The sequence below is a fragment of the Humulus lupulus genome, chromosome 9 (genome assembly GCF_963169125.1).
Source record: "Humulus lupulus chromosome 9, drHumLupu1.1, whole genome shotgun sequence".
NCBI classification, from domain to species: Eukaryota; Viridiplantae; Streptophyta; class Magnoliopsida; order Rosales; family Cannabaceae; genus Humulus; species Humulus lupulus.
Genome location: NC_084801.1, coordinates 54,034,177 through 54,041,791, shown reverse-complemented (window position 1 = coordinate 54,041,791; position 7,615 = coordinate 54,034,177).

Sequence of the window (7,615 nt, the reverse complement as noted above, 5' to 3'; positions counted from 1 at the left end):
TATTGACTTGTTAATCGAGGTTTTATGTTAAAAAGTGTGATTAAATCAAAATAAAGACTCATTTAATGCACATTAAGTATAAAGAGTTAGTCATTCATTGAAATTCGTAAAAATGTTACATTGGGATCCCAAAATATTATTTTGAAATACATTTACAATCCAAAGGTTCGGTACAGTCAACCTAAGAGACAAAATCAAATGTTTACCATGTGTTCCTCAAAACAACCCCAAATGTGGCGGCCAGGTAGGCCAAACATGTATACACTGCTCTATGCCCTCCAACTTATGGTTGTTAGACCTTTTCCCTGCCCTTACCTACACCACAGAACATCCGTGATTTGAGGCCCAGCAAGAGAACTTCAAGCACAACATATAATAATTTATTTCAATAAATACATACTTTATCAAAACAACAAACAGTTACCAGTTCCTATTGGAATGCACAACAACACAGCAGTATAACAACATAAAAGCACAATGGCATAACAACCTAATAGTACGGTAGCACAGCGGTACAATAACACAATAGCACAGTAATACAATAACAACATAATATCACAACATTACAGTAACACAATAGCACAGTAATACAATAACATCACAATAGCATCGCCGCACAGTAACATAACAACACAATAGCATAGCTGCGACTTTCGCTGATCGAGGTGCACTAACAGGCACCAAGTTCGCGGCCTTAACCGAATGAGTGTGTACAACACCCTTAGTGGGTCTCTGTAACGCCCTGGTTACTCCAAGATCGTTATTGTGAACTTTAAACGGTGCTTAACTCGCTAAATGAGTCATTAGGTTATAAACGTGTATCTAGGTGTTATTAATAGGCTAAGGTGAAAAATCTTCATTAAAAGGAATGGATATATTTTATTTAAAACATAAAACTGTACATGGGCCCATAAAAGTGTTTTCAAGTTATTTACAATCCAAAATGGTCATTACAGTGTAAAAATTACAACCCGCTGACATAAGCGGCAAAATATAGGGTTAACCCGTAGTTCCTCTGAGAAACACCTTGGCCGTGGTGGTCAAGCGGCTGCATATGTACACATCGCCACCTAAGCTCTCCACTCAAGGTTGGGTGAGCTTTTCTTTCCCTTTACCTGCACCACATAGCACCTGTGAGCCAAGGCTCAGCAAGAAAACTTATTACTGCATGTATACAATATCAATTGATGATTATGACAATCATACTCGGCTTGTGTCCTAAATCAGATAAGTGAAGATCAATAAAGATTCTGATAATCATGTTGGGGCTTCCAGCCCAATAAGATAAGTGACTATTAAGTCATACTCTGAATAGATGACTAATAAGTCTATCTCTAGGGCTCTGTACCCTAATCAGATAGGTGACTATTGAGTCACACACTGTGCAAGTGACTAATAAGTCAACATCTAAGGATATGTTTCGTGTATAGATGACTAATAAGTCCATCTCTAGGGTTCTGCTCCTTAAATAGGTGGCTAATAAGTCCATCTATGGGGATCCACTCCCTAAGCCATGTGACATGTCGGTCACCTTAGCCTTTTGGCACCAGCTCTAAGTAACTAGCCTTTAGACTAGACAATCGCTTTTGTTTTCATCGAACTAAAGTTTGGTCAAGCATTTCATGCTTATGATGATAATGCTTATGTCGATTAGATCTAATCTTTTTGCTTGCGTTAAACATACTAATATCATTCTTGACTCATAAGTCAATACTATACGACCAATGCTTAGTACTACTGCCGAACTTGACTAATAAGTCACAACTTCACAATCAATACTCATACCATTGCCGTTTCTGACTAATAAGTCAGTACCATTCAAAGATAAGCAAGACTGCTAAGCATTTTCAATGAAATCAATGTCCACATATAGAGCATTCAACATGCTTCATCAATAACCATGCAAGTCACATACTGGGTGCAGTTTTCTTACCTCTGGTTCGAGCATGGAATAATAAGAGAACGACCCTTGAGAACTATCGGTCCTTAAATCCCTTAGCGGTCACCTACTCATAACCAAATATAAACTCCCATCAATAAAATGAGTAATAAAAGGTTCCCGGACGAAGACCTAGCCTCTGGGACGTCGAATCCCACTAAACCGGGTAGTAGGAACGATCCCGAGGCCTAAGGTTTGAGCTCCCATGATTAAAACATAATTTTGGCCAAAAATGCCCTTAAGATCTGTGGCCCCACTCCACTGAGCCGCGGCCTGCCTCCCAAACAGAGGCGCCAGCCTCTTCTCTGTCTGCACCTTGCGCCACGACCCTACCTGCCCATCAGCCAAAAACCCCTATTTTCTCCCATCAAAACCTCGTCAAACTCTTATCAAATCAACCCAAAAATCACAGCCAATCACCAACACATCATGTCCACAAGTTTAACCACAAAACCCAAGCTTTAAACTATTTAAAACCTCATCAAATTCCCACTTCTATAATCAAAACTTCAAGCTCAAAACTAACAAAAAATAGAGCAAGGAACCAGAAAATTGAATTGAAACCTTACCTTAAACTCAGGTTTGAATCCCCTTCTATGGTTGAACATAAGCCTAGAACCTCAAGCTCTAATTTCCTAGCTTGAATCCTCAAATTAAGCTTCAAAATTTCAAAGGGAGAAGTGGGAAGAAGATGATCGTTGGGGTAGGGAAAGGAGTGCTCTTTTTTTGTCGCTTTTTTCTCTATTCTACAGCCTTCTAATTTATATATAGCCTAAGGTCAAAAGACTTAAATGCCCCTAGGTCAATCTAATCCCTTTTGAGCCTCCCAAGGGCAAAATCGTTATTTCTCAACTATCCCGTTAATCATAATTAACGTCTTCTAATTCCCATTATTCCCAATATTCTCAAATACTAATACATCATATCTCATTACCCTTTAATTCCAGGTAATGTACTAATCATCAAATTACCTCGAGACTCACCCCGAGCCCGGTAAATAATCTCGTTATGACCAAACCACTAACTTGCATTCAAAGATTGTCTCATGCCGAATAGCTCGAACAAATCCACATTATAATGTGGCCTCATCATAAATTACCAACATGCATGAAAATATACAAATATGCCCTTAATGGGTCAAATTACCAAAATGCCCTTATAATGAAAAGTGGACCCACATGCATGCATTTATCATCATATAATAATATAATTCACATAATCACGCATATAATCATTTAATGGCATAATAAATCAATTATGGCCCTCCTAGCCTTCAATCCAACCATTAAACCTCATTAGGGATTTTGGGGCATTATAACTATCCCATCCTTACAGAAATTTCGTCCTCGAAATTTACCTGAATAGCTCGGGATACTGATCCTGCATATCTGACTCCAGCTCCCAGGTCACTTCCTCCACCTTGTTGTTCTTCCATAATACCTTAACCAAAGGTATCATCTTAATCCTGAGGACCTTGTCCTTTCTGTCTAGTATCTGGACTCGCTGTTCCTCATAGGAGAGATTTGACTCAAGCTCCAGATCTTCATAACTCAAAACATGAGTCACATCAAATACATACCTCCAAAGAGTTGAGATATGAAACATGTTATGCACGACCGATAATGCCGGTGGTAAGGCCAACCTATAAGCCACTTGACCAATCCTCTCCAGGATCTCAAATGGACCTTCAAATCTAGGGCTCAACTTGCCCTTCTTCCCAAATCTCCTCACCCCTTTCCATGGCGAGACTCTAAGGAAGACATGGTCTCCCACTTGGAATTCCACATTTCTGCGTTTGGGGTCTGCATAACTTATCTATCTACTTTGAGAAGCAAGTATTCAAGCTCTAATCTTCTCAATAGCCTCACTGGTCCTCTGAACTGCTTCAGGACCTAAGTATCTCCTTTCCCTTGTCTCATCCCAATGAATGGGAGATCTTCATTTCCTACCATACAGCATCTCATAAGGAGCCATCCCAATGGTCGATTGATAACTGTTGTTGTAGGAAAACTCTATCAAAGGTAGATACTTTCTCTAGGATCCACCAAAGTCCAGCACACATGCTCGCAACATATCTTCTAAAATATGGATCGTTCTCTCAGATTGTCCATCTGTCTGAGGATGATAAGCAGTACTGAACTTCAACTCTGTTCCCATGGCCTTCTGTAAACTTCCCCGAAACTTGGAGGTGAAGGTAGGGTCCCGATCTGACATGATCGACCTCAATGCTCCATGTAGGCGCATGATCTCTCTCACATAGAGATCTGTGTACTGATCAACTGTATAAGTAGTCCTCACTGGTAAGAAGTGAGCTGACTTGGTATATCGATCCACAATAACCCATATTGAATCATGTTGAGCAACAGTCTTGGGTAACCCCACCACGAAATCCATCATGTTGTCCTCCCATTTCCACTATGGGATATCTAGAGGCTGTAATAACCCTACTAGCCTCTGATGTTCAACCTTGACCTGTTGACATGTCAAGCACTTTTCCATATACTCCATTATATCCTTCTTCATCCCAGGCCACCAATACAGTGATCTGACATCCTGATACATCTTTGTGGAGCCTGGATGCAAATAGTAAGGAGTAGTATGAGATTCATCCAGAATCTCTCGCCTCATAGCAGTGTCTAACGGAACACATATCCGACCCTTGTATCTCAACAAGCCCATCTCAGACACTGTGTAATCTCTGGACACTCTTGCTAATACATCCTCTCTAATCTTGATCAGTTGTGGATCACCCAACTGACTCCTTGATTCTTTCCAACAGTGTAGACTATAGTGTAATATTGGTCAACTGGCCCACCAGCAACTCTATACCAGCTCTGGTCGTATCCTCTACTAACTCTCTGGATATCAGCCTCGCACTGTAAATCTGTCCCAGACATTTCCGACTTAAAGCATCAGCTACCATGTTGGCCTTTCCTGGATGATACAGAATCTCACAATCATAATTTTTTACGAACTCCAACAAATGCATTTGTCTCATGTTCAGGTCTTTCTATATGAAGAAGTACTTCAGGCTCTTGTGGTCAGTATAAATCTCACACTTCTCCCCATAAAGGTAATGCCTCCATATCTTTAACGCAAAGACCACAGCTGCCAACTCTAAATCATGAGTGGGATATCTTTGTTCATACTCCTCCAGCTGACGTGAGGCATAAGCAATCACCTTCCCTGACTGCATCAAAACACAACCCAAACCCTGATGTGAGGCATCACAGTATATCACAAACTTCTCCTGATCTGTTGGAAGACTCAGAACTAGAGTTGTAATCAACCTCTGTTTCAGTTCCTGGAGGTTGTTCTCACACCTGTCTGACAACATAAACTTCTTGTTCTTGCGTGTTAGCTCAGTCAATGAAGTAGCAATCTTAGAGAATCCTTCCACGAAACGTCTGTAATAACCTGCCAACCCTAGGAAAATTCTAACCTCAGAAGCATTCTTTGGCCTTGGCCAATCTCTAACTGCCTCAATCTTGGATGGATCTACCTTAGTCCCCTCCTTACTAAGAATGTGCACAAGGAAAGATACCTGAAATAACTAGAACTCACACTTCTTAAACTTTGCAAACAGTCTGTGTGTCCCTCAGTCTCTGTAGAACCAACCTCAAATGCTGCTCGTGTTCTAACTCTGGCTGAGAATAAACCAAAATATCATCGATGAAGATGATAACAAACTGGTCCAAATAGTCCTTGAACACTCTGTTCATCAAATCCATAAAAGCAGCTGAGGCATTAGTCAATCCAAAGGACATGACTAAGAACTCATAATGCCCATATCTAGTGCGAAAAGCAGTATTTGGTATATCTCCCTCCTTGACTCTCAACTGATGATAACCAGAACAAAGGTCTATCTTTGAGAATACCCTTTTACCTTGCAACTGATCAAACAGATCATCTATCCTTGGCAGAGGATACCTGTTCTTAATTGTTAACTTGTTCAGTTCTCTGTAATCAATGCACATCCATAGAGAACCATATTTCTTCTTCACAAACAGAATTGATGCACCCCAAGGTGAGAAACTAGGTCTGATAAAACCTAAGTCTAACAGCTCCTGCAGCTGTACTTTCAATTCTTTCAACTTTATTGGGGCCATTCTGTAAGGTGCTCTAGACACTGGCTCCGTCCCTAGTGCTAGTTCTATCACAAATTCAATCTCTCTGTGTGGTGGCAACCCTGATAGATCTTCTGGAAACACATCCAGAAACTCACAGACGAGTCTGGTCTCTTCTGTTCTCACTGGCATGACCTGAGTGGTGTCAACCACACTGGCTAAGAATCCTATGCAACCTCATTGAAATAGGTCTCTAGCCCTCAAAACAAATATCATAGGTATACGAGGTCCATCCACAGTACCAACAAACACAAAAGGATCCTCATCTTCAGGCTCAAAGGTGACCATCTTCTTTCTGCAATCTATGGTTGCCCCATACTTCACTAACCAATCTATACCCAGAATCATGTCAAATTCAGTCATAACTAACTCTATCAAATCCACTGACAACTCTCTGCCCTCCACTTTCACTGAAAAAGATCTCCTAGATACTACTAACTCCTCAGCGGGTAATAAGGTCCCGAACCCCCCAACATAATAGTCACATGGTCTACACAGTCTATCAATAATTCTACTAGAACGAAAAGAATGTGTAGCACCAGAATCAATCAAAGCATTATAAAGGGTTCCAACACTAAGAAGCTGACCTGTAACTACTGAGGGTGAAGCCTCAGCTTCTGCTTGAGTCAATGCAAACACTCAAGTTGGGGCCGAGCTATCCACCTTTCTGGGTTCTTCCTTTCTTGCTTTAGGGAAATATTTCTTTAAAAGACCCATTGCTCCACATAAGAAGCAAGCCTTTTCCCTACACTCTCCCATATGGCGCCTCTTGCACGTAGGGCACTCAGGATAAGTCATCCAGGCCTCACTACCACCCTGGCGGCCAATTAAGATACCACGTGGTCACCTGTCAGGGCCTGGAGCTGGGGAGGACTCAGGAACCTTCCTCTTCTGATCACTGGGGCCTCCGCCCCTACCTGAACCCACAAATGGAGGTCCTACCCTCCTAAACTCTCTTCTGGCTGCATTGTCCCGCCAGATCTTGTTCTCTGCGCTCTTAGCTGTGAGCGCCTACTCCACCACCTGTGCATAAGTAGTAACTCCAGCCACACTAGTGATACGAACATCCCGGGCTAACCTAGGCTGTAGCCCCTGAAGAAACCTCTCCCTTCTGGTCCCATCAGTGGGCACCAGCTCCATGGAAAACTTTGCCAATCTATCAAACTTCAAGGCATATTCAGTCACTGATAGACTCCCTTGAAGTAATCTGATAAACTCCTCGGCCTTTGCAGCCCTGATGGCATCATTATAATACTTTTCATTGAACAGAGTCTGAAACTCTTCCTAACTCAGGGCATTGATGTTTCTGGTCTAGGATATAACTTCCCACCAAATTCGGGCATCCTCCCGAAACATGTATGTGGCACAAGCCACCCTCTCATTACCATACACCCTCATGAAGTCAAGGATGGTGGTAATCATACTCATCCACTGCTCAGCCTTAGTAGGATCTGCACTGCCCTCAAATACTAGAGGTTGTTTTTTCCTGAACCTTTGATAAAGAGGCTCCCATTTACTCCTAACCCCTGGCAGCTTCTCAACTGTTGGC